Here is a 23330-nt window from a genome sequence, read left to right as displayed (position 1 = left end):
TTGAAAAATGACAGCAGAAAAAGACCACATGGCCTACCTAATCTGCCTACCATCACCAAATGCTCAGCTCTACAATCCCTACCATTCCTTCAAAGATCCCTTGGGCTTGTCCCCATCTTTTCCTGAATTTAGGTATTGTCCTTCTCTCCACAACCTCCACTAGGAGGTTGTTCATATATCCATCACCCTTTCTGTAAATAAATATTTCCTTAGATTACCCCCTGAGTTTACCCCCTTTCACCCTCATCCCATGACCCCTCATTCAGACTTTCTTTTCTATTGAAAGAAACCCATCACATGTGCCCAGATACCTTGGAGATATTTATTTATTGGAATGTCTTTATCCCCTCTAACTTATAGAGGGGCACCAGAGAGTTGTTCCCCTGCTCTGAGAAATGAAACTAAGCAGCTCTTGAGCTTTGGATTGGAGTGTGTGTAATTTAAGATCCAGTGAGATAAATACCTTGCCTTCTGTAAAGACCCTCTGAATATCCTCCTAGATCTGAATGAGGACAGACTTCCTCTGGGTGGCTGTAAATCTGCTTGGTTACATCTGAAGTGCTTTTTAACCATTTTCACCAGTAAAGCCTTGAAGTACAGCTTTCCTTCTGCTCCCAATGAGATAGAACCCCAACACCCCCTTTTCTGAGAGATAAAGCAGGGGTGACCAACTCCAATCCTCATACAAAGAAGGCAGTGCATACAAGTCTAGCATAAGAACATGCCATACTGGGTCAGACCAAGGGTCCATCAAGCCCAATATCCTGTTTCCAACAGTGGCCAATCCAGGCCATAAGAACCTGGCAAGTACCCAAAAACTAAGCCTATTCCATGTTAACGTTGCTAATGGCAGTGGCTATTCTCTAAGTGAGCTTAATAGCAGGTAATGGACTTCTCCACCAAGAACTTATCCAATCCTTTTTTAAACACAGCTATACTAACTGCACTAACCACATCCTCTGGCAACAAATTCCAGAGTTTAACTGTGCGTTGAGTGAAAAAGAACTTTCTCAGATTAGTTTTAAACGTGCCACATGCTAACTTCATGGAGTGCCCCCTAGTGTTTCTATTATCTGAAAGAGTAAACAATCGATTCACATCTACTCGTTCTAGACCTCTCATGATTTTAAACACCTCTATCATATCCCACCTCAGCCATCTCTTCTCCAAGCTGAAAAGTCCTAACCTCTTTAGTCTTTCCTCATAGGGGAGCTGCTGCGTAACACGGCCTCCGCCATTTAAAGTAAAGCCGCGGACGGCGTCTGGTGTGTGAGCGGCCGACGGCAACAGCATGGCGGGCGACAAGGCGCAGCTCTTCGACGTGATGTCCTTCGTGACGGACCTGATAGCCGGCGGAGTGGCAGCGGCTATCTCCAAGACGACGGTGGCGCCCATCGAGCGGGTGAAGCTGTTGCTGCAGGTGCAGCACTCTTCCAAGCAGATCAGTGCCGACATGCAGTACAAGGGCATGATAGACTGCTTCGTCCGCATCCCTAGAGAGCAGGGATTTCTGAGTTTCTGGCGGGGCAATTTGGCAAATGTCATCAGATATTTTCCAACTCAGGCTCTAAACTTTGCATTCAAGGATAAGTACAAACAGATTTTCATGTCGGGAATTGTCAAAGAAAAGGAGTTCTGGAAATGGTTTTTAGCAAATCTAGCATCTGGTGGAGCAGCAGGAGCGACATCTTTATGTTTTGTATATCCTCTAGACTTTGCAAGAACTAGATTAGCTGCTGACATCGGGAAAGGTGTGTAAACCTCATAACTTTTTTGTCTCATGAATCCTTTGTTCATTATACTTCATGTTCTTTGTATCCGCCTCACAGCGACTGTTCAGTTTATATGTAAACCGGTGCGATATGTATCCTATACAGGAACATCGGTATATAAAAGTTAAAAATAAATAAATAAATAAAATCATTTGGTAGCCCTTCTCTGTACCTTCTCCATCGCAATTATATCTTTTTAAGATGCGGCGACCAGAATTGTACACAGTATTCAAGGTGGGGTCTCACCATGTAGCGATACAGAGGCAATATGACATTTTCTGTTTTATTCACCATTCCCTTCCTAATAATTCCCAACATTCTGTTTGCTTTTTTGACTGCTGCAGCACACTGAACCGACAATTTCAATGTGTTATCCACTATGACACCTAGATCTCTTTCTTGGGTAGTAGCACCTAATATGGAACCTAACATTGTGTAACTATAGCATGGGTTATTTTTCCCTATAGGCATCACCTTGCACTTGTCCACATTAAATTTCATCTGCCATTTTGATGCCCAATTTTCCAGCCTCACAAGGTGTTCCTGCAATTTATCACAATCTGCTTGTGATTTAACTACTCTAAACAATTTTATATCATCCGCAAATTTGATTACCTCACTTATCGTATTTCTTTCCAGATCGTTTATAAATATATTGAAAAGTAAGGGTCCCAATACAGATCCCTGAGGCACTCCACTGTTTACCCTTTTCCACTGAGAAAATTGTCCATTTAATCCTACTCTCTGTTTCCTGTCTTTTAGCCAGTTTGTAATCCACGAAAGGACATCGCCACCTATCCCATGACTTTTTACTTTTCCTAGAAGCCTCTCATGAGGAACTTTGTCGAACGCCTTCTGAAAATCTAAGTACACTACATCTACCGATTCACCTTTATCCACATGTTTATTAACTCCTTCAAAAAAGTGAAGCAGATTTGTGAGGCAAGACTTGCCTTGGGTAAAGCCATGCACATGCAAACTCATTGCCGATGGCCTGAAAACTAGACTTATTTGTGGCTCTTAAGGACCTGGATTGGTCACCCTTGAAATAAAGGGAAAAAAAGTTACATTATGCTTATTATGTAACAGTGCTAAACATTATCAAAAGTCAAAGAATATTTTTTAAATGGTAGCAGCAGAATGGAATAGTGCACAGTATTAAAGTCCATGACAAGGCCCGCTAGGGTTGAGGTAGACTTATCATGCTAATTTAATAGTTTTCATAAGGAGAAAAAGCTCCTGTCTTTGGAAATCACCCAGACTACTGATTTAATTTATATTTTGCTTTTTTGTGACTGGCCAGCAGATTACACTCAGTTACTAGAGTATTTCCCCTCCCGGGCAGTAGAGAGTGAAGTGACTTGCCCAGGTCAGAAAGAGCATCAGTGGGAGAAGCAGGATTTGAACCCCAACTTCTCTGGTTCTCCGGCTGCCGCTCCTTTCATTAAGCTCCTCCGCCACGCCTAGCTGTATTTTCTTGGGAGGAGAAAGGGAATACCAAAAATGTCTATGCTGCCTAAACAAATATTGATAATAGGAACAACTACAGAGGTAGTTCAGCGGTCACAACGTCCCTCATCTGAAGAGGTTAAAGTTTGTGAACAGCGGGGAGCCAAGGCTCGGGGCCGTGCTCACACGGAGGCAAAAAGGGCGCCCCGAGTCACCGGGCAGTTTCCCTCATGCGGCGTCCCAAGCGGCAGCAACTTGTATTTCCCGTCTCCCTGTGCCACCTTCAGAGCCCGCAGGGCTTCCCAAACCTGACCCAGTGGCCTCCGGAATGGACGCCGTGTATACGGGCTCGCAAGGACGTCTGACTCCTGCACGTTCATCACGGAGCAGCGGCTCCGGTACAAAACCATCCCCTCCCCTTCATTTCAGGGAGCGGAGCGTCTCGCTGCCGTACCCCCGCCAGCGAGAGTTGTTTGGTAAGTGTCGGCCCTGCCTCCCACCCCAGCGCAGAAACGCGTCTGTCCATGGTCGCGGCGAACTCCTCCCCGGCCATACCTGGGCTTCTCGCGCCGGCCTTCCTCGCTCCCCTGAGGCGCCGCACGAAACCCGAGGGATTAGCGGGAGTCGCGGCCGCTTCCTGGTTACGAATCTGGCGCCTTACGGGTCGCCGGCGGGCTCAGACCTGCGCGAGACGCAAAGCGAAGCCCGCCCGGAACGCGCGCGCGCCAGGGCAGAGGGCTCTCAGGAGGAGCCGCAGGGCCAGCCAAGGTTATCGCGCCGCGCGTCGGACAGAGTTGGGGGGAGTACTAGTTGCTATTATTACCTTCAGTATTATTATAATAACAATTAGCATTCTTATTAATGCATTATATGTTTGTTAAGATAGTGAAGAACAGGAACGCAGAGGTTGTCTCCAGTTACAGTATTCACTTTCACCCTAGATTAGAAAGAAGACCCAGGTCACCGAGTTCAAAAAGGATAGTATGATAAAAAATTAGGACTGTGCTGCCCAAAAATTCATTTTTTTCCATTTCATTTCATTTCTATGTTTTAGCACACAGTAAACTGCAAAAAACCCAAACTTTTTTTAAGGGGGGGAGGACGTGTTCTGTGCTTTCCAAAACAAAAAGTATAGTTGGTGGTTTCTATATCATTTTAAACAGCATATCCCTAGTAAAATGAAGGCAGATTTAGACGGATGTTTCTAAAAAGTGTCAACATACTCAGCTCTTTATAAACTCCTTTGGCCAAAAAGTTTCCATTTTTAACCTAAAGTAATATAATTAGCTGAAAATTACCTTATTATCTATGCACACCACAATGCTTTTGAATTAGGTCAAGTAATGTTAAACCTTATCATCTACTTTGTAATCCATCTTGAAATGATTGACCAATCACAAACGGTGGAATAGAAATACAAAATTACATTATTATACACACAAAATAAGATTTTTTAAAATCCTATTTTATTTATTTATTTAAATTCTTTTAATATACCGATGCTCAAGACCAGGTCTTATCGTACCGGTTTACAGTGTAACTGGGGGAAAATCAATTAACAAATGTACAGAAGGTAAAGTTACATTAAACAGGGAGCAAGAACATGGGAGTTAGAAGACAGGAAAGATATATAAACGAATACAACTAGAGAGTATTAAAAACAGTTAAATAAACAAAATAATTGCGAGTCATATAAAGGTAGCTGAGATCGGCTGAAGATATATCGTAGGCAAATTATTAACATAATGATTCCTGAGGACGCAGGGATCACGGGGAGGTAAGCAAGGGGGGGGGGGGGGGGAGAGAAGGGATGGTAGGTACTGGGAGGGTAGAGGGTAGGAAGGAGAGGGTCAATGATAGTTGATCGAGGTTCATTCAGCGGTAAGCTTGTGTGAACAGCCAGGTTTTCAGTTTCTTTCTGAAGGTGAGATGGGATTGTTCCTGGCGTATATCTGGTGGAAGCGAATTCCAATGTAGCGGGCCCGCTGTCGAAAATGCTCGCTTATGGATGGAGTTGTGGACCGAGGATTTGTTGGGTGGGGCCTTGAGAGAGCCTTTGTAGGCAGATCTAATCGGCCTTGCTGAAGTATGTAATTCCAGAGGGATGGCTAGTTGGAGTGTAGTTTGCTGGAAGACAGATTTGTGGATGATTGTGAGTGTCTTGAAGAGAATTCTATATTGGATAGGTAGCCAGTGTAAGATTTTTAGAATAGGTGTGATATGGTCTTTACGATGTGTGTTTGTAAGGATCCTGGCCGCTGTGTTTTGCAGCATCTGTAGGGGTTTAGTAGAAGAGGCGGGGAGACCGAGTAGTAGTGCGTTGCAATAGTCGATCTTTGAAAACAGGATGGCTTGAAGTACTGAACGGAAATCTTGGAAGTGTAGAAGTGGTCTTAGCTGCTTCAGGACCTGTAGCTTAAAGAAGCATTCTTTAGTTGTGTTGTTAATGAACTTTTTGAAGTTTAATCTAGAGTCAAGGGTGGCCCCAAGGTCTCTAACCTGGCTTGCTAGTGGAGTAGTTGCATTGTTGGCGAAGAGGTTGTAATCGCTGGGGGAGATAACCATGAGTTCTGTTTTGGATGTATTAAGGACCAGGTTGAGACTCGAGAGAAGGATGTTGATGGAGTGTAAGCAGCTGTTCCAAAAAGCTGTTCCTATCCAAGAGACTCCCCTGCCATTTGAGTTTGAATGTATAATATATTGCAGGGGGCGAGCTCAGTAACCCTCAATCCAGTGGGAGTATTGAGAGGAGAAGCTCATCTTGCTGGTGGCTGAAGAGGATTGGTAAATTGCTTTGAGAAATTTTACGAGTTAAAACGGAAGGAGTGAAATAGTGGGGTATATTCCGTAGTGTGTGTATTATGTCTGATATCAAGAGCAAGCCAAAGGTAGCTAATTCTAGTGTCTGTTTTCCCTTCCTCCTTCCACACTCCCACCCACCCCTGCTCAACCTTTGATTTATAGGCAAGAGACACTTTCACTTTAAAAATCAATTAGGCTGTTATCTAAAACACAGGATTGCCCCAGCCCTTATAAAGAATTTAATTATCCCCTTGCAGGTCACCACCAGATTAATAGTGAATACACCAATAAATTTACGCATTCCTAATTCTTTAGCAACCTAAACTTAACTAATAACTCAACAAAATTAAAATAAAGGCAGTAATCCAGCAGAAAGAGAGGGGCCTTCCAGTCTTTTTATTGAGTGTGACATATCGCAGAGGAGCTCCGGCAAGCACCGAGGCAGGTGAGAGGTGCCCCAGCATGGGCTGAAGAAGGAAATGATGACCTTAACCACAGCCACACCTGTACGCAGCAGAAAGAGACCCAAACAACGCAATGTTGGTCTCATGAGTGGTCTTCCGACTATTCCAAGCCCTTTTGGACCTGCTGCATGGAGCAGCAACTGCAACAGAGTGGACAGTGGTCAGAGAATGAAGACATCGAAGACAAAGAGTTTAATTATCCCCTTGCAGGTCACCACCAGATTAATAGTGAGACAAAACTCAGGATATGTGAAGTGAAACATCACTCTAGATAGGAAGTAAGACAAGACTTCGAAACATGAAGAAATGCAATCTGGATATGTGGCGTGAACAGGAACTCAGATCACGTATATGAAGAAACTCTGGAAGGCCATGAGTTGCTTGAAGAGGACTTGGTCGGTACTGGACATCATGCGCCCTACACAACCTAGCCAGACTGGTCTTGGACCATGCAGGCAGCGCGCCCTACACAGCCGGGGAAGGTTCGTCATGGACCATGCTAGTGGCTCCCCACACAAGTTAGCAGAGCTGAGTCAGTACTGCACATCACATGCCCATGTACTCAGCCAATGAAGACAGGTCACGGACCACGCTGGTGGTTCCCCACACAGGGAAGATAGTAGATGAAGTGAAGGCTCCGACGAAGCCTGTTCCAAAATGCACCCTGCACAGCTGATAAAGGCCAGGCAGGGCCACACCAGAACGGATCGGATAATAGAGTTCATTCGTGAAGTGGAGGCAGGGTGCAGACTCCAAGGATCCAGGCAAGGTTGAAGATTCGAGGGGATGCCTCTACGACAAAAGTTAAAATAAGAAGCTGGAACCTTTTGGAGACTTGCGCTGCCAGGACGAAGATAAAGCGGATACGGAAGACATCAAGATGAGACATCTGGAGACCTTGAGACAATGAAGACGAAGATGTAGCATGAGGACATCACGAAGACGCAGGATCCTACATATAACAAAATGCCTTGAGAAGCAGATGACGAGAAGTCCTAAGGAGGACTGGCTCCTTGCGAAGGCAAGGAAGGAATGAAGAAAAGACCTTTTTATACTGCAGAAGAGGCGGATCCAAAGATGACATCAGAACTCACTATTCCTTCCTTGTTCATTTAAATACTGAAGAGAGAGCCGGCCTCGCCCCCTAGGAGGAAGCAGGAAGCAGTACAGGACCCTGCACAGTGGCCCTGCTGAAGAGGAAGACGCGCGGAGCTGAAGCAGGAGCTGAAGATAGGCCTCAGGGCAGGCCCCGATGTCCCAGGTCCTTGCTACAGGTGATGCATTGTCCTCTCGCACTGAGGATGTGTCTCCTAAGGCTACTGACCAGGAGGCAAGGGTTAGGTTGGCTGTCATAGATGGTGATTCGATTATTAGAAATGTAGATAGCTGGGTGTCTGGTGAACATAGGATGTCCTGGTAATTTGCCTGCCTGGTGCGAAGGTGGCAGACCTCATGCTTCACTTAGGATTTTTAGAACGTGCTGGGGAGGAGCCGGCTGTCATGGTACATGAGGGCATGAAAGACATAGGAACATGTGAGAAGGAGGTTCTTGAAGCGAAATTTAAGCTTTTAGGTAGAAAGCTAGAATTCAGAATCTCCCTGTTCCATGAGCAGGTCTCCAGAGGCAGGTAGAACTCCAGAGTTTCAATACATGGATGAGATGATAGTGCAGAGAAGAGGGATTCAGTTTTATAAGGAACTGGGCAACCTCATGGAGAAGGGGGAGTCTTGATGAAAAGGAGTTGATTTGTACAATGCGGCTAGCAGAGACTGCAGTGTACAAATCAACTCCTCTTGTTAGTAGGAGTTGATCTGTTAGGAGCTTATAAGGACTAAAATTCTTTAATGATGTTAATTTTACATTGAAAACCTCTGAATTAATTCGAGTTCTTGTCCATGGTCTAATGCAGTGGTTCTCAACCGGTGTGTCGCAACACTTCCCGGTCCCCAGTTGACCCAGCTGCTCCCCCTACCCGAGCAAAATAGGTCCTCCACCTGGGCTTAAAACGCTGATAGCCCGGGCGGAACGCGGCAGGACAGCTGGAGTCAGCGGCACCGGCATGCTCTCTTCTTCCCACCCCCCGCGGCCTGGAGGAGGAAGTGGTGAGCAGCGGGTGCGTGCACGGGAATAAGAGACCATGCTAGTGCAGGCAGCATCAGTCCGAAGAAGAGAAGAGAGGCGCAGCCTGAAGAATGAGCAGCGCAGCTTGGAAAAAAACGAAGAACAATGTCAACCCCCGCGGCCGATGGGACTCCTTCTCCACAAGGGCTGAAAGTGAAGGAGGAGGTTGCTGCTGCCTTTAGGTTTGGAAGTGGAGGAGGCTGCTGCTGCTGCTAGTTCGGGGGGGGGGGGGGGGGGAGTGATTGAGAGCCTGTGTGTGAGAGGTAGTATGAATGTAAGTTTATGACTGAGAACTTGTATGTGTAAGTTTGTGATTGAAAACCTGTTTGTGTGAAAGAGTATGTGTGAATGATTGAGATCCTTTGTGTGTGAGAGAAATCATGTATATGTATGATTAAGAGCCTGTGTGTATAAGTAAGAGAGAGAGCACGTGTGTCTGTATGTGATTGAGAGCTGGTTTAGGTGAGAGAGCATGTGAGTATGTGATTGAGAGCCTGTGTGTAAATGAGAGAAAGAGCGCATGTGTGTAAGCATGTGAATGAGAGTCTGTGTGTGAGGGAAAGAGACAGCATGTATGTGTGTGATTGAAAGCCTGTGTGTGTAAGCCTGAAAAGATAGACAGCATGTGTGTAAATGTGTAATTAAGAGCCTATATAAGTGAGAGAGAAAAAGCATGTGAATATGTTAGTGATTGAGAGCCAGTGTGAGAGAGAGAGGAGAAAGTTGCAAGCAAACCATCCCTCCTCCTGCTAATTCAAAACAGTCTCAGGGCACCTGGATATCAAACGTTCCCAGGTATGCAGAGCAAAACATTTTTTGTATCCTTATTATTTTTCATTATTGGGCCTTTGTGTCTGCTATTTTGAAATATTTTATTGGTATCTAGAAATTTTTGATATGAGTTTTTAATTATTGGATATTCCATTCATCAGCTGTTTCGAAATAATCTGTTCTTTTTGTTAGTATGGTTTTACTGCTACTGATTTTATATTTCTTGATTTGTTTTATAAGGATGGGTGATGTTTCTTTTTTCCTTTATTGCACTGCATACAGAGGCTCTGGCTTGTTGCAGTTTCCAATTCAGTTTTTGTCTGCATGCTGCTAGTTATGCTTTATGGTCTCTTTATTCTTTGTTAGGTGAGGGTCAGCACATGTGATTCAGGTGAGGTTTTCTGCTGGTGTGTAGTTTCTGTGTAGGGCTCTATAGCAGCCTGACTTGTTCCGTTTTCCTAATAGGAGGTGTATTGGTGTCTTAAGGCCTGGTGTAATATTTTCAGTGTTGCCTTTTCTTAGGTAAGGTGTTTACTGTTTGAGTACTGGAAACTGGTGCTGTTTTGGTGTGGGATGTTTACTATTTATTCAGATGGTATATGTATCTTTCCCTTGTGTCATTCTTAACAATAAAAATAATTACCGTACCTTTATTTTTTATTTCCGCTGTGAATTGTAATGAGCAGTGTGTCACACATGTGAGCGTGATCTTGTCAGGTGTGTCACGATGGGAAAAAAGGTTGAGAACCACTGGTCTAATGCACTCTTTAAATTATATGAACCATCTCGACAGTTAATATCCTCTCAATGGGGCTACTTGATGTGCCCTTAGCCAGAGTTGTTCGCCTTCAGTCACAAGAGAATCTGCCTTTTCGGTGGCAGCACCCATTCTTTGGAACACCTTAGCAATGGAACTCAGGATGTCTGACTGTATTAAGGAGGTTAGACTCCTCCTGAAAAGCTCCATGTTAAAACAAGCTTTTGGACAAGAATACTGATCTTGGTTCTCCCATGAAATGCGCCTATGCGGTGAATTATGATTTTGTTTATGTGGTAAATACGTTTTAATAAGTTTTGTATTATTTATATGTTATTTTCTGTGAATGTTTTATTTTATACATCGCTTACGCCGTCAGTGTTAAGTGATAAATACATTTTAATAAATGAAATGAATGCGTCTGTAACAACCCCCCCCCCTCCAACCACATCCCACCTCCTGAAAACTCACCCCGAATCAAAGTGCCGCCCCCCCTTACAAAGGTCCATATATAGAGTGTCAGGCTGAGCCTTATAAAGAGTCTCTCTCTCTCTCTCTTTCTTTCTCTCTCCCCCACCCACCCAATGTTAACTAGACTCCTACTGAGGAGCTGTAGCAAAGTTGCACTGGCAGAGGAAAATTAGGGGGTTACGCACAACAGTGCTGGCTCCGCCTCTGGAATGCCCATGCCCCCTTTTCCGCCATAATTTTTCTGGGCATGTGTACATTTAATTATTAGATCTAATTCTTAGTGGATCGTAGGATTTGGTGCAGGAAGTAACAGTGGCGGGGTCACTTGGCAATAGTGATCATAATGTGATCAAATTTGAATTAATGACTGGAAAGGGGACAATATGTAAATCCACAGCTCTAGCACTAAACCTTCAAAAGGGAATCTTTGATAAAATGAGGAAAATAGTTAGAAAAAAACTGAAAGGTGCAGCTGCAACGGTTAAGAGTGGGCATTGTTTAAAAATACCATCTTAGATGTATTCCATACATTAAGAAAGGTGGAAGGAAGGCCAAACAATTGCCGGCTTGGTGAAAAGGTGAGGTGAAAGAGGCTATGTTAGCCAAAAGAACTTCATTCAAAAATTGAAGAAGGATCCATCTGAAGAAAACAGGAAAAAGCGCAAGCATTGGCCAGTTAAGTATAAAACATTGATAAGACAGGCTAAGAGAGAATTTGAAAAGAAGTTGGCCATAGAGGCAAAAACTCATAATAAAAACTATTAAAATATATCCGAAGCAGGAAGCCTGCAGGGGAATCTGTTGGACTATTAGATTATCGAGGAGTTAAAGGGGCACTTAGGGAAGATGAGGCCATCGCAGAAAGATTCAATTCATTCTTTGCTTCAGGGTTTACTAATGAGGATGTTGGGGAGATAGCAGTTCCGGAGATGGTTTTCAAGGGTGATGAGTCAGATGAACTGAACCAAATCACTGTGAACCTGGAAGATGTAGTAGGGCACATTGACAAACTGAAGAGTAGCAAATCAACTGGAACAGGAGGTATAGAAACATAAAAATTACAGCAGAAAAGGACCAAACGGTCCATCCAGTCTGCCCAGCAAGCTTATGGAAGTATCTGCCGTGCCATACAAGGCACCCCTACACTTATCAATTTCCCAAAAGGTAAAACTTAGGGCCCTTGTTTATTGCTGTCTGAGTCCACTTCCCCATTATCTCTTGCCGTTGAAGCAGAAAGCAATGTTGGAGTTGAATCAAAAGCATCAGGCTTTTTGGTTAAGGGTAGTAACAGCCACATCAGCAAGTTACCCCCATGCTTATTTGTTTTTTCAGACCGTAAAAGTTAGGGTCCTTGTTGGTTGCTGTCTGAATCCAATTCCCCTTTTCCTCTTTTCCCCCTGCTGTTGAAGCAGAGAGCAATGATGGAGTTGCATCAACAGTATAAAAGCTTATTGGTTAAGTGTTGTAACTGCCACACCAGCAAGTTACCCCCATGCACTTTTTTCTTCTTTTTCATCCTCTAGTCTTTCGGGATCCACAGTGTTTATCCCATGCCCCTTTGAATTCTTTCACTGTTTTTATCTTCACCACCTCCTCTGGAAGGGCATTCCAGGCACCCACCACTTTCTCTGTGAAGAAATATTTCCTGACGTTGGTTCTGAGTTGGCCTTCCTGGAGTTTCATTTCGTGACCCTTAGTTCTACTGATTTCTTTCCAACAGAAAAGGTTTGTCAATTGTGCATCATTAAAACCTTTCAGTATCTAAAGGTCTGTTTCATATCTCCATCTCTTCTCCTCCAGGGTATACATATTTAGATCCTTCAACCTCTCCTCATAAGTCATTTGATGAAGACACCCCCCCCCCCCCCACCACCACCACCACCACCACCATTTTGGTCGCTCTTCTCTGGACCGCCTCCATCCTGCCTCTGTCCTTTTTGAGATCCGGTCTCCAGAACTGAACACTGTACTCCAGGTGAGGCTTCACCAAGGACCTGTACAAGGGGATTATCACCTCCTTTTTCTTACTGGTTATTCCTTTCTATGCAGCCCGGCATTCTTCTGGCTTTAGCTATTGCCTTGTCACATTGCTTCGCCATCTTCAGGTTGCTGTTAGACCTAGGACAAGGTTTTGAACCCTAATGGTAGAGTGGTCTCCTACCTTGAGTGTGGAGGTGGTGAGGAATGACCCCCATGGGTAGTCCTGGGCCTGGGACAGACAGCAGAGAGCAGATCCAGTAACGATCCTGGTTCGAGGCAGACAGCAAGACAAGACAGAAGATCCAGTAATAGTCCGGGGTCAGGGCAGGCAGCAAGACAAGGCAGAAGATCCAGTAACAGTCCGGGTTCAGGGCAGGCAGCAAGACAAGACAACAATCGAATAACAATCCGAGTAGCACGAGAGACGGCAACCAAGAACGCACTAGCACAAGCAAGCCTGTAGCCGAGACACAAGCTGTGCGGAGAGTCCGAGTTTAAATGCCCCTTTTCCCATGCTTCGAGTTGACACGTCAGCGTGAGGGGGGGCAGAGCTTTCAGGCATCTTGACCCGTTCGTAGCAACACGCAGCCATGTCGCCGACAAAGGAGAGCCACACGAAATCAGGAGGTGTCCATTGAACCCATGGTGCATCATAACAGTTGCTAGACACTATCACCTCCTCTCTTGGTCCATGCACAACAACCTTTCACCCCACCCCCACCCCCCCCCATCACATACAGCTATTTTGGATTACTACATCCCAGATGCAGAACTCTGCAGTTCTTGGCATTGAATCCCAGCTGCCATATCTTCAACCACTGTTCAAGCTTCCTTAATACACATCTCGTTCTCTCTATTCCTTCTGGTGTGTCCACTCTGTTGCAGATCTTAGTATCATCCGCAAATAGACAACTTTACCTTCTATCCCTTCCACAATGTTGCTCACAAAGATATTGAACAGGACCGGTCCCAACACTGATCCTTGTGGCATTCTGCTTAATACAATTCTCTCTTCAGAGTAGGTTCCATTTACCATCACATGCTGTCTTCTATCCAGCAACCAGTTTGTAATCCACACCACCATCTTGGCGCTCATTCCCAAGCTTCTCATTTTATTCATATGCCTTCATTGATCCAATTCTCTAGTCACCGAATCAAAAAAATCAATCAGATTTGTCTGACAGGACCTTCCCCTGGTGAGCTGCCTCAGGTCCAGCAATCCGCCTGATTGTAGATAGTTCACTATCCTTTCCTTCAGCAGAGTCTCCATTAATTTTCCCACCACCGAGGTGAGGGTAACCGGCCTGTAGTTTCCAGCCTTCTCTCTGCTCCTACTGCTATGAAATGGGCCCACCACCATTCTTCTCCAGTCTTTCCACCACTCCCATTTTCCAGGGATCTATTGAACAGGTCACAGAGCACACCCACCAGCACATCTCTGAGCTCTCTCAGTATCCTGGGTTGAACTTCATCTGGCCCCATGGCCTTGTCCACTTTCAGTTTTCCTAGCTCTTCCCATACATTGTCTTCTGTAGACAAAGTTTCATCTGCCCCATCTCCATCTACACTCTTGTCAACTAGCAATGGTCCTTCTCCAGGGTCTTCTTTAGTGAACATTGAACTCAAGTATTTGTTTAATATTTCTGCCATTTCTTCATCTCTCTCCACACAGTGCTCCTTATCACTTTTCAATTTCACTATAATGCTCTGAAAAATGTTTTGTCACCTCACTTTACCTCTTTGGCCATCCTTTCTTTCTGCTTCACTTTTGCTTTCCTGATTTCTTTCTTTGTCTCCCTCAGTTTTAACAGATAGTCTTCCTTGTGTTCCTTTTTTTGGGATCCTTTATACTTCGTGAATACTGTTCTTTTTGCCTTAAGTTTTTCAGCCACCTCCTTAGAGAACCAGATCAGTTTCTTTTTCCTCTTACTCTTCTTTACTTTCCTAAGATATAGATTTATTGCCTTTGTAATAGCTCCTTTTAATTTGGCCCACCATTGTTCCCCCTCACCCATTTTCTCCCAGTCTTCCAGTTCTTCCTCCATGTCCATCCCCATTTTGACAAAATCCGTATTTGTGAAATTCAAAACTCGGATCTTTGTGTGACTTCTCTGTATCCTATTTGAGACATTGAACCATACCGTCTGATGATCACTAGTCCTCAAGTGAGCCCCTACCCGAACATCAGAGACATTGCCTCCATTAGTGAGCACTAGATCAAGGATCAGACCTTCCCCCGTGGGTTCCATTACCATTTGTTTGAGAACAGCCCCTTGAAAGGCATCCACTATCTCTCTACTTTTTGTAGATTCCACAGAAGGGATGCTCCAGTCCACATCCAGAAGATTAAAATATCCATTCGGCAACATTTCTCCCTTCTTTCCCACCATTTGGATGTCCTTGATCAAGTCTCTGTCCAGTTTATCCATTTGGGTTGGAGGCCTATAGATCACACCGGTAAAAATGGAAGTGTAGGTAAGTTTTAGGGGTGCAGGGACCTGTCTGCTACAGGGCACTTCCAGTTCCCCTCCTACTTCACCTCATGATCTTAAGTTCAGGAAAAGACAACATTTGTCTCCACAGAATTAGACTTTTATTTATCAGCTTTTGTAGGATTAGCATTTAGAAGATAACAACAATTCCTGTCTCTAACATCCTTAAAACTAAGCTCCAGTTTACCCTAAAGAAAGTTCTGTACCATGGGTGATTTAAAACATGCCATAAACCTTAGCCTGCTTAATATATTAATACTTATGGCTACCTTACTTACCCCAGGTCCCAACTTCAGGCGATCTCCCTCTGTTTATCTCTGAAACAGGCTCTGGCTGGAGGTCTGAAGAACTGTCTGGGGAGGAGGCTTGCTTCTGGGTCTGGTACTGGCAGAGCAGCCGGGCTGTCTGGGGAGGAGGCTTGCTTCTAGGTCTGGTACTGGCAGAGCACCTGGGCTGTCGGGGGAGGAGGCTTGCTTCTGGGTCTGGTACTGGCAGAGCTGCTGGGCTGCTCTCAGCTCCTCGCCACCGTCCGACCCCAGGCAGGGCACCTCCTCTCTTCAGTCTCCTGGAAACACCTAGTCTTCTCCCTCCTTGATAGCAGGGGGGTGCTAGACTGCTTTGGGGTCGCTCCTTTTCTCCTTATTTGCCCCCATCTTATACTTTACAGCTGATAAATATGCATAAGCTTGTGCTTAATCATGTAGTGGGTGGAGAGTCTTTGCTGTGTTGCAGGTCTTTTCCCCCTCCCCTTCTCTTCAGGGGGGAGTCCTCCCACTAAGGCTGTAAGCCACGTCAGTTTTTTCTCCATTTCAGAATGCTCCCCCTTCATCCATGGGTGGTGGATTCTCTGGACTTCCCTTAGTCGGTCAGTGACTCCTGCTTCTGAGCTTAAGTTGCTGCATTGTCCCTCTGCCTTGGTTTTATTTATGCAGGAGCTTACAAACAGGCAGATCTTGATAAGCATCCTTCAGTTCTGGTTTAAAGTTCTCAAATGGGCAAAGTTTCTTCTTCTTCCACTAAGACAGTTCTTTTGGCCTGTCAGCATACTTGTCTGCATCTCGCTTAGCTATTATGATTCATATTGGGTGCTTTCAGTGATTAAACATGGGATATCTCCCTACAGAAGCACCATCTTCTCTTTTTAGGATGGCCCATAATGCTTCTTCTTTACTCCATGCCCCTTGCAAATCAATTACTTGTATATTGTTTTTGACATAAAGAGCTACTCCCTCCCCCTTTTCTGTCCTCTCTGGCTTTCCTTATCAAGTTATGGCCTGGGATGGTCTATCCCAATCATGAGACTCAGTGAACCACATCTCTGTAATAGCAACAATGCCCAGTCCCGCCTCTACCATCAGGGCTTGCAGATCTGGGAATTTATTGCTCAAACTACAAGCATTTGTGGTCATAGGTTTCCAGCTGCTCTTTCTAGCTCCTGCAGATACCAGCCCTTTGTTCTATAAATTACAACACAGTTATTTCAATACACACTAGGCAGGAGTCTAAAAACACTGGATAGATTAAATAGACAGATTTCAAAACATGCAACATCAGAGGAAATACTACAGAAAATAGAACAATGTCAGCAAGAAATCAGTCTATATTATGGCTAGCAAATTAAAAATTAAACTTCTCTGGTCACAAGCACAGGTATGTGTGTCTCTGGAGAGGCACCTGAACAACTATTTCTTATCTATATAACTTACTTCTTAATCAGCCCCTGCAGAGCCTTGTGAGTCTAATCGGGTGCAAACACGGAAAGTATATCTGACCCTCTGTATACACATCAGTATTAATATCCAAAAACAGGGAAACACAAATTACATCACAAATCCTTACAAATAGTTTTATTACAAAAATTTTTAAGGTTTTATAAACACTTGAAAAGCCATGAGCTTGTCATGTTATACATATCTGAAATAACAAATTCTATGAAATAACAATTCACACAAACGTGTGTTCACAAGGTGCACAATATCAGCTGTGTCTTTTTCCAATATATATCAATCAGCTTAATCACACACAATATCATTCATCCATCAATTATGCCCACGCATTCACATACATCATAAAGTAGGCCTCAGATAAAATCGCCCCGCTATACCAATCACCCAGATTCCAAACAATTTTTCAAAATTTTCTCCAAAAGTTGGAGTTTGGATGATTTCGATATTTTTTCATTCTAAGTGTAGAAATTCTGTTTTTTCAATATTAATCACAAGTTCCATTCAGTTTAGCAGTTGTTTTATAATGTCTGGGTACATGTTCGCTAGATTTAATGTTTTCTCTAATGTGTCCTCGATTGGTAGAATTAATTGAATATCGTCTGCATAAATGTAATGTATGATTCCCAGACCTGCTAGTAGATGGCATAAGGGTAGCATGTAAATGTTAAAAAATGTTGCAGACAGGGCTGATCCCTGCGGTACTCCTGTTTCAAGTTTGATTTTTTTCTGATAATACGTTGTTGATCTGGACTTGAAAGAATCTATTGTTTAGGTATGAACTAAACCAGTTTATTGTTTTACTGTGTAGTCCAATGTCTTCTAGTCTTTTTAGTAGTATTTTATGGTTTACTGTGTCAAATGCTGCTGATAAGTCCAGCATTAATAGAATGTAATGTTTACCGCTATCAAAACCTCTTAGAATGTTATCTGTTAGGGAGAGTAGTAGTGTCTCAGTGCTGAATTGCTTGCAAAATCCATGTTGAGATGGATATAGTATGTTGTTATTGTCTAAGTGTTCAGCTAGCTGTTTCTGTACTGTTTTTTCTATTAATTTAGCTATTAAGGGAAGATTCAAGACAGGGCAGTAGTTGTTCAGGATCATGTGGTCACTGTTTTTTTTTCCTTTATGATTGGTTTTATAATTGCCCCTTTTAGTATATCTGGCATTTTTCCTTCTTCTAGAAATAGGTTCTACCCGGGCAGGAGTTCCATGTTGTTTCACTGATTTATCAGTATCAATGGAGGCGCGGACAGTGAAGGGATCGAGGTCTGCACCATTCCTGGGGGGGGGGGGGGGGCTCATTCTTCCCACATTCTAAGGAACTAGTCTCCATGGGCAGGAGCCCTGGACGATGTAGCTTCCCCTTCTGCTTGCTAGTGTAGGCAGTGCAGTCTCCTTATGAGAGAAGGTGAACAGGAGTCTGGGCAAGTTGCGTTGCTGCTGCAACTTTGGTGCCATGCCCAGTAACAGTTACCTGTGCACATCCATGCCAGCACACCGATGGTCTAACCTGTCAATGTCAGTACCACATTGGGGACCAGGACTACCATCAAGCGCCATGGTCACCCTTGATGCCATCGAGGTGCTGGGACGCCCTCAATGCTATCGAAATGCATGACTGCCCTCGAAGTCATAAGGGCACCATGCATGCTGTTGATTGCCCTGGATGGGGGCAGGAGCCCTTTCATGCCATAGGTATTGGTGGGCACATAGACACTATCAAGTGCCAGGGCTCTCGATGCACTGGAGGTTTGGTACCGACCTGAGCATCATCGAGTGCCATGGGCCTTGATGCAGTGGAATAGTGGCACAGACTTTGAGCGTCGCAGTCTGGACCTCATTGCGGTCTAGAACACCATCGAGCACCATGGTCGCCATCAGAGCCACCCTCGATGCCACTGAGGTGCATGGTTGCCCTCGATGCCTTTGAGGTGTGGGACCGCCCTCAAAGACATCAAGCACCGTGGAGGCTATCAGGCAATGCCATTCGTGCCTCTCAACATGTGTCGAGCACCATTGCTGCCAGGAAGCATTGGGATCACTATCAGGCACCAATTCGCCCTCGAGGCCATGAACCATTGAGAATTGGGGGTCCTGAGAGCTCTCAAACACCATGGAAGCCCTTAGCCAACAAGGGCTTCAGGCCTGGGGCAGCCACGGTGCCATCAAGTGCCAGGGTCGCCTTCGACCCAAGGCATCCTGGAGCACTAAGGCATCCAAGGTGCTCCATGGCCCAGTGCCTCAAGGCTATAGAGTGTTTGGGTCACGACAAGCCCTCTTTGCAGTGTCCAGAAATGCCATCTCTGGCATAAGGCCATCGGTTGCCATGGGAGTTGACGCTCTCAGGTGCCCGGAAACACAATATAGTACCAAGAGCACTGGGTCATGTGGCATTGCAGGCCTCAAAGGGCTTTGAGCACCATCAGAACTATTGAGCACCGGAGTTGCTATCAAGACTAGCATTAACTATAGGCACTGGCATGGACACCATCGAGTCCATGCCAGTCCGCGGGTGCATAGCTGAGTTGAGGGGAACCGTTGAGGACACCAAACATCATCGGTTTCTTTCAGCACCGATGCAGTATGTCGGTGTCGTGGGACACCCAGTGACGCATTGGTGCCACAGGGCCTCCGCCTTTGGGCACCACAGACTTCATTGTTACCGCCGGACCATCGACGCCTTTGGGCACCAGTCTCCATTAGTACCGCCGATCCTCGGACATTTTTCCAGCTGTGGTGTTCATGAGTCATTGGCGCTTTTGGGTGCCATGTACAATGGGTGCCACCCAGCTGTCAATGGCATTGCATGTACAATGGGTGCATTGCATACCATCGAACATGCTAGGTGCCTGTGGTGCGGTCAAGTGCTTTTGGAGCCTTAGATGTGGCTTGGTTGGTGCCATAGATGTGATCCATCGCGTGCGAGTGCCATAGATGTGATCCATCGTGTGTGAGTGCTGAGGGAGTTCTTGACAACGGAAGCGCCATTGCCACCAGTGGACGCGGTCAAATGCTGCAGGCACCACCGCAGAGCACCATGGGCACTGTCATTTACCATGGGCTTCCCTTCTGCCGTTCTGCACAGAAAGGGTGGTAAACCATTCATGACCCCAATTCAGGAGTGTTGTCAAGTATCATGGGTATCATGGGGGCAAATTTGCCCACCAACAGAGATGTCCATAGTCAGAACCCTAGAGGCACTGGGGACGCTGTCATCATACTGTACATGCTGATTCCATTAGGAGTATGGTGGGGATTGTCTACTCCTTCAAAGCACCTTAGGTGCTGGCGAGCGGCATGCTCTCTGTTGGTGCCGTGCACAGCCGTGCCAGAGATAACAGGACTACCAACATCGCATCAAGGAATCAGCTTCCTCGTTTGTTTCACAATTTAGGGGGCGATGGGACACTAGCGAGGAGGGTGTCAGAGCACACTCTTGGATTGCTTTTGGCAGTGCGCAGCTGCCAACTCTAACAGATGGTGCTCAGTCCTTGCTGTACCATGGGATTCTACCCACAAGCGCAGTGAAGGAGTACATATGTGTGCCGCTATCCACAAGACGAGGTACCATGACATGAGTACTAGTCATCACACTTTTAAAAGCAGAGGGCACTGTTCAGCTCCATTTGCTCTCTAGTGTAGGTTTGTGTGTGTTTCCCTGATGGCAAGCACAACAGGCTGCCACAAGACTGACCTAAGACTGCGTTCCTGGTAGTACCACTAGGGGCGTGGATACCAGGAGGGTGGTGTCAGGAGTCTTTCCCTCCCACAGAAGAGGGGTATGTCTTATGACTCCCTCCCATGTTAGCTTATGTTAATCCCCTTGGGGGGAAGCCTGTGGGGCTCTGTCCCTTGCCAAATGGGAGCCTCAATTCTTTTGAATCTGTGCACCACCTTGTAGGCCAGGACATGTGGATGTTGGGGGGAGGGCAGCAATGGTCATTGGACCATTCTTGCTGGTCCATGGATTACTGTAGGCCAATTTGGTCGCTTATGAACTTCAGCGATCAGCGACAGTATCTGGAGAGTAGGAACATTTTTCAGGATTGGGAGGCCCCAATTCCTATTGCTTTCCTGTCCCTTCGGGAAGGGGAGATATGACCGGGTTTCCAGATGCAAAGCACTTCTCCAGCCCTGCAAGGAAGATCTGCAGGGCTAACCCTATATAGGCCCAACTGGTGATGTCATCTCTAGGCGCCGCTGGAGATTTCCCGTCGCGTACCCTTTAAGGAGAGGCCAGTTGGACACGCGCCTAGGCAGGGCCTGGGAGGAAGATGGCATTAGAGCAAGGCAGCGTGCAGAGGCCTGCTGTGCATCCCGGCCAGAGCTGCCTGTGCAAGAGGAGTGTGGCGGGCAGGGCCGCACTCCCTCGGGGGTCGGCCCCAGCATTAGGAACACAGGTAAGGGCGGCGGTTCACGGGACGCAACATTTAGTCTCTGTGTTAAGAAACTGTATGCTGAATTTCTTAACACAGGGCTTATTACATCTGTTCTATGTTACCCTAAATCAGCGTTTACCAATCTTTTCATGTCCAAAAAATACCTACATTATCAACAATGTTGTGTGGCACACCAGCCTCCAAGGGGCAGGCAATGCGGACATGAAGAGAGCTCATAGGGTCAAAAGAAGAGCTGGGAAACATTGAATGCTCCACCGGTGTCTCTTCCAGATTTTAAAACAAAGAAGTAAAAAGGGCAGAGACACACGTGAACCTGTCACGGTTGGCCCGTTCCCTCTGTGTATTAGTGCAGGAGAACGAAGAACTTGGTGTGATGAGGGCAGCTGGGCTCGCTTAGTCACTGTGGCTGCCCCCAGCACTCGGAGGGCTCCCTCAGCCTAGGGAGAAGACTCAAGCCCTGCAGGCTGCCCATTAATTCCCACGCTCCAGAGCATGTGCTGTAGCCGGGAAGAAGAGGCACGCGTGATGACGCAGGTTCCCAGAAAGGAGCTCATGAAAGTTTAAGAGCCACTGCTGGTGACTCTTGTTGCTGCTGCTGAGGGGGTGATGAAAGCAGAAGGCCAGGCGCTGGTCTGGATCTGAGCCTCAGGCAGTGCTGACTTTTTTCCATGGCATTTCCGATGAAGTCTCAGGAAACGTGGTCCTAAACATATAGACCCCGATATTCAGAAGTAACTGAACACTTGTTAGCTGGAAAAGCAGCAACTTATCTGGTTAAGTGGCGGCCACTGAATATCCGGTTACGCTCAGCAGCCACCTCTTAGACAGATAAACCACTCATCCAGCTTAAGTTGTTAGCCGGATAACAGGTCGATACAGTAAAGTGTGCTCCGTCGGAGCGCACTGTCAGCCTGCTCTGGACGCGTGTTTTCCCTTACCCCTTATTCAGTAAGGGGAGGAAAACACGCGGCCCACCCGCGGCACCTAATAGCGCCCTCAACATGCAAATGCATGTTGATGGCCCTATTAGGTATGCACGCGGGATCCAGTAAGTAAAATGTGCAGCCAAGCCGCACATTTTACTCTAAGAAATTAGCGCTGACCCAAAGGTCGGCGCTAATTTCTTCCGGCGCCAGGAAAGTGCACAGAAAAGCAGTAAAAACTGCTTTTCTGTGCACCCTCCGACTTAATATCATGGCGATATTAAGTCGGAGGTCCCCAAAAGTAAAAAAAAGTAAAAAAAAAAAAAAAAAATTTGAATTCGGCCCGCGGCTGTCGGGCCAAAAACCGGACGCTCAATTTTGCCGGCGTCCGGTTTCCGAGCCCGTGGCTGTCAGCGGGCTCGAGAACCGACGCCGGCAAAATTGAGCGTCGGCTGTCAAACCCGCTGACAGCCGCCGCTCCTGAGAAAAAGGAGGCGCTAGGGACGCGCTAGTGTCCCTAGCGCCTCCTTTTCCCCGTTTTTCCCGCGTCACCTCATTTAAATACTGAATCGCCCGCACCGGTGAAGGGCTGGTGCGCGCGCCGGGAGAGCGGGCGTTCGTCCGCTCTCCCGCGGTCTTACAGTATCGACCTGTAAGTTATGGGTGGGCAGTGGGTGGATCGGAGCAGCACTACTCATCCTGGCATGTAGAGCCGGGCTTAGACCACTGGGTGGCAGCCGACTGTATTGTAGCTGACTGTGTGTGCTGGCAAGTAAAGGATGTGCCTGAAGCTGACTGGTGCAAGCAAGATACGCACTGCTAACACCCACACTATTTACCAAATCCTCTCCCCACTCACTGTGACCGCAAAACTCCAGAGCTGCAGAAATAGGCACTTATCTTGCCCCACAGCGTGTGGCTTTTCCTCTTCGTACTGGCTTGGGGGTATTTAGGTCTGTACCGTAGAGATTTAACACCTGTGTGAAACATTTTTTTGCACACCTCTAGGTTTCACAGGATCAGTGGCTATAAGCTGGAGGTGAATACTCTGAGGATTTTGCAGTGGAGGGGAGGCATAAAGAAGAAATTAGTAAACATACTCTTTTGTGCAGTATATAAATATACTTATTCTGTTTTATATATATATTATGCTTTTATTGTATTTTATGTTTTGTAACCCTGCCTTGGGCCTACAGTGA

The 23330-nt window shown here is 45.9% G+C and overlaps 1 protein-coding gene and 1 pseudogene across 3 annotated transcripts in view; one reads left to right on the top strand and one right to left on the bottom strand.

Moving 5' to 3' along the window:
• The window catches only part of LOC115097309 (chloride channel CLIC-like protein 1), a 174346-nt gene extending 170413 nt beyond the window's left edge, over positions 1-3933 (bottom strand). For 2 of the 3 annotated variants that reach the window (XM_029613016.1, XM_029613017.1), the window contains exon 1: positions 3777-3933. The gene's annotated coding sequence lies outside the window, so the exon portion shown is untranslated. The remainder of the gene's footprint in view (positions 1-3776) is intronic. The other variant, XM_029613018.1, reaches the window with a different exon arrangement.
• Positions 1255-1862, top strand: LOC115097310 (annotated as a pseudogene).
• Positions 3934-23330: the final 19397 nt, after the last annotated feature.

The sequence above is a fragment of the Rhinatrema bivittatum genome, chromosome 8 (genome assembly GCF_901001135.1).
Source record: "Rhinatrema bivittatum chromosome 8, aRhiBiv1.1, whole genome shotgun sequence".
Taxonomy (NCBI): Eukaryota; Metazoa; Chordata; class Amphibia; order Gymnophiona; family Rhinatrematidae; genus Rhinatrema; species Rhinatrema bivittatum.
This window is presented reverse-complemented; position numbering and strand designations above follow the sequence as displayed.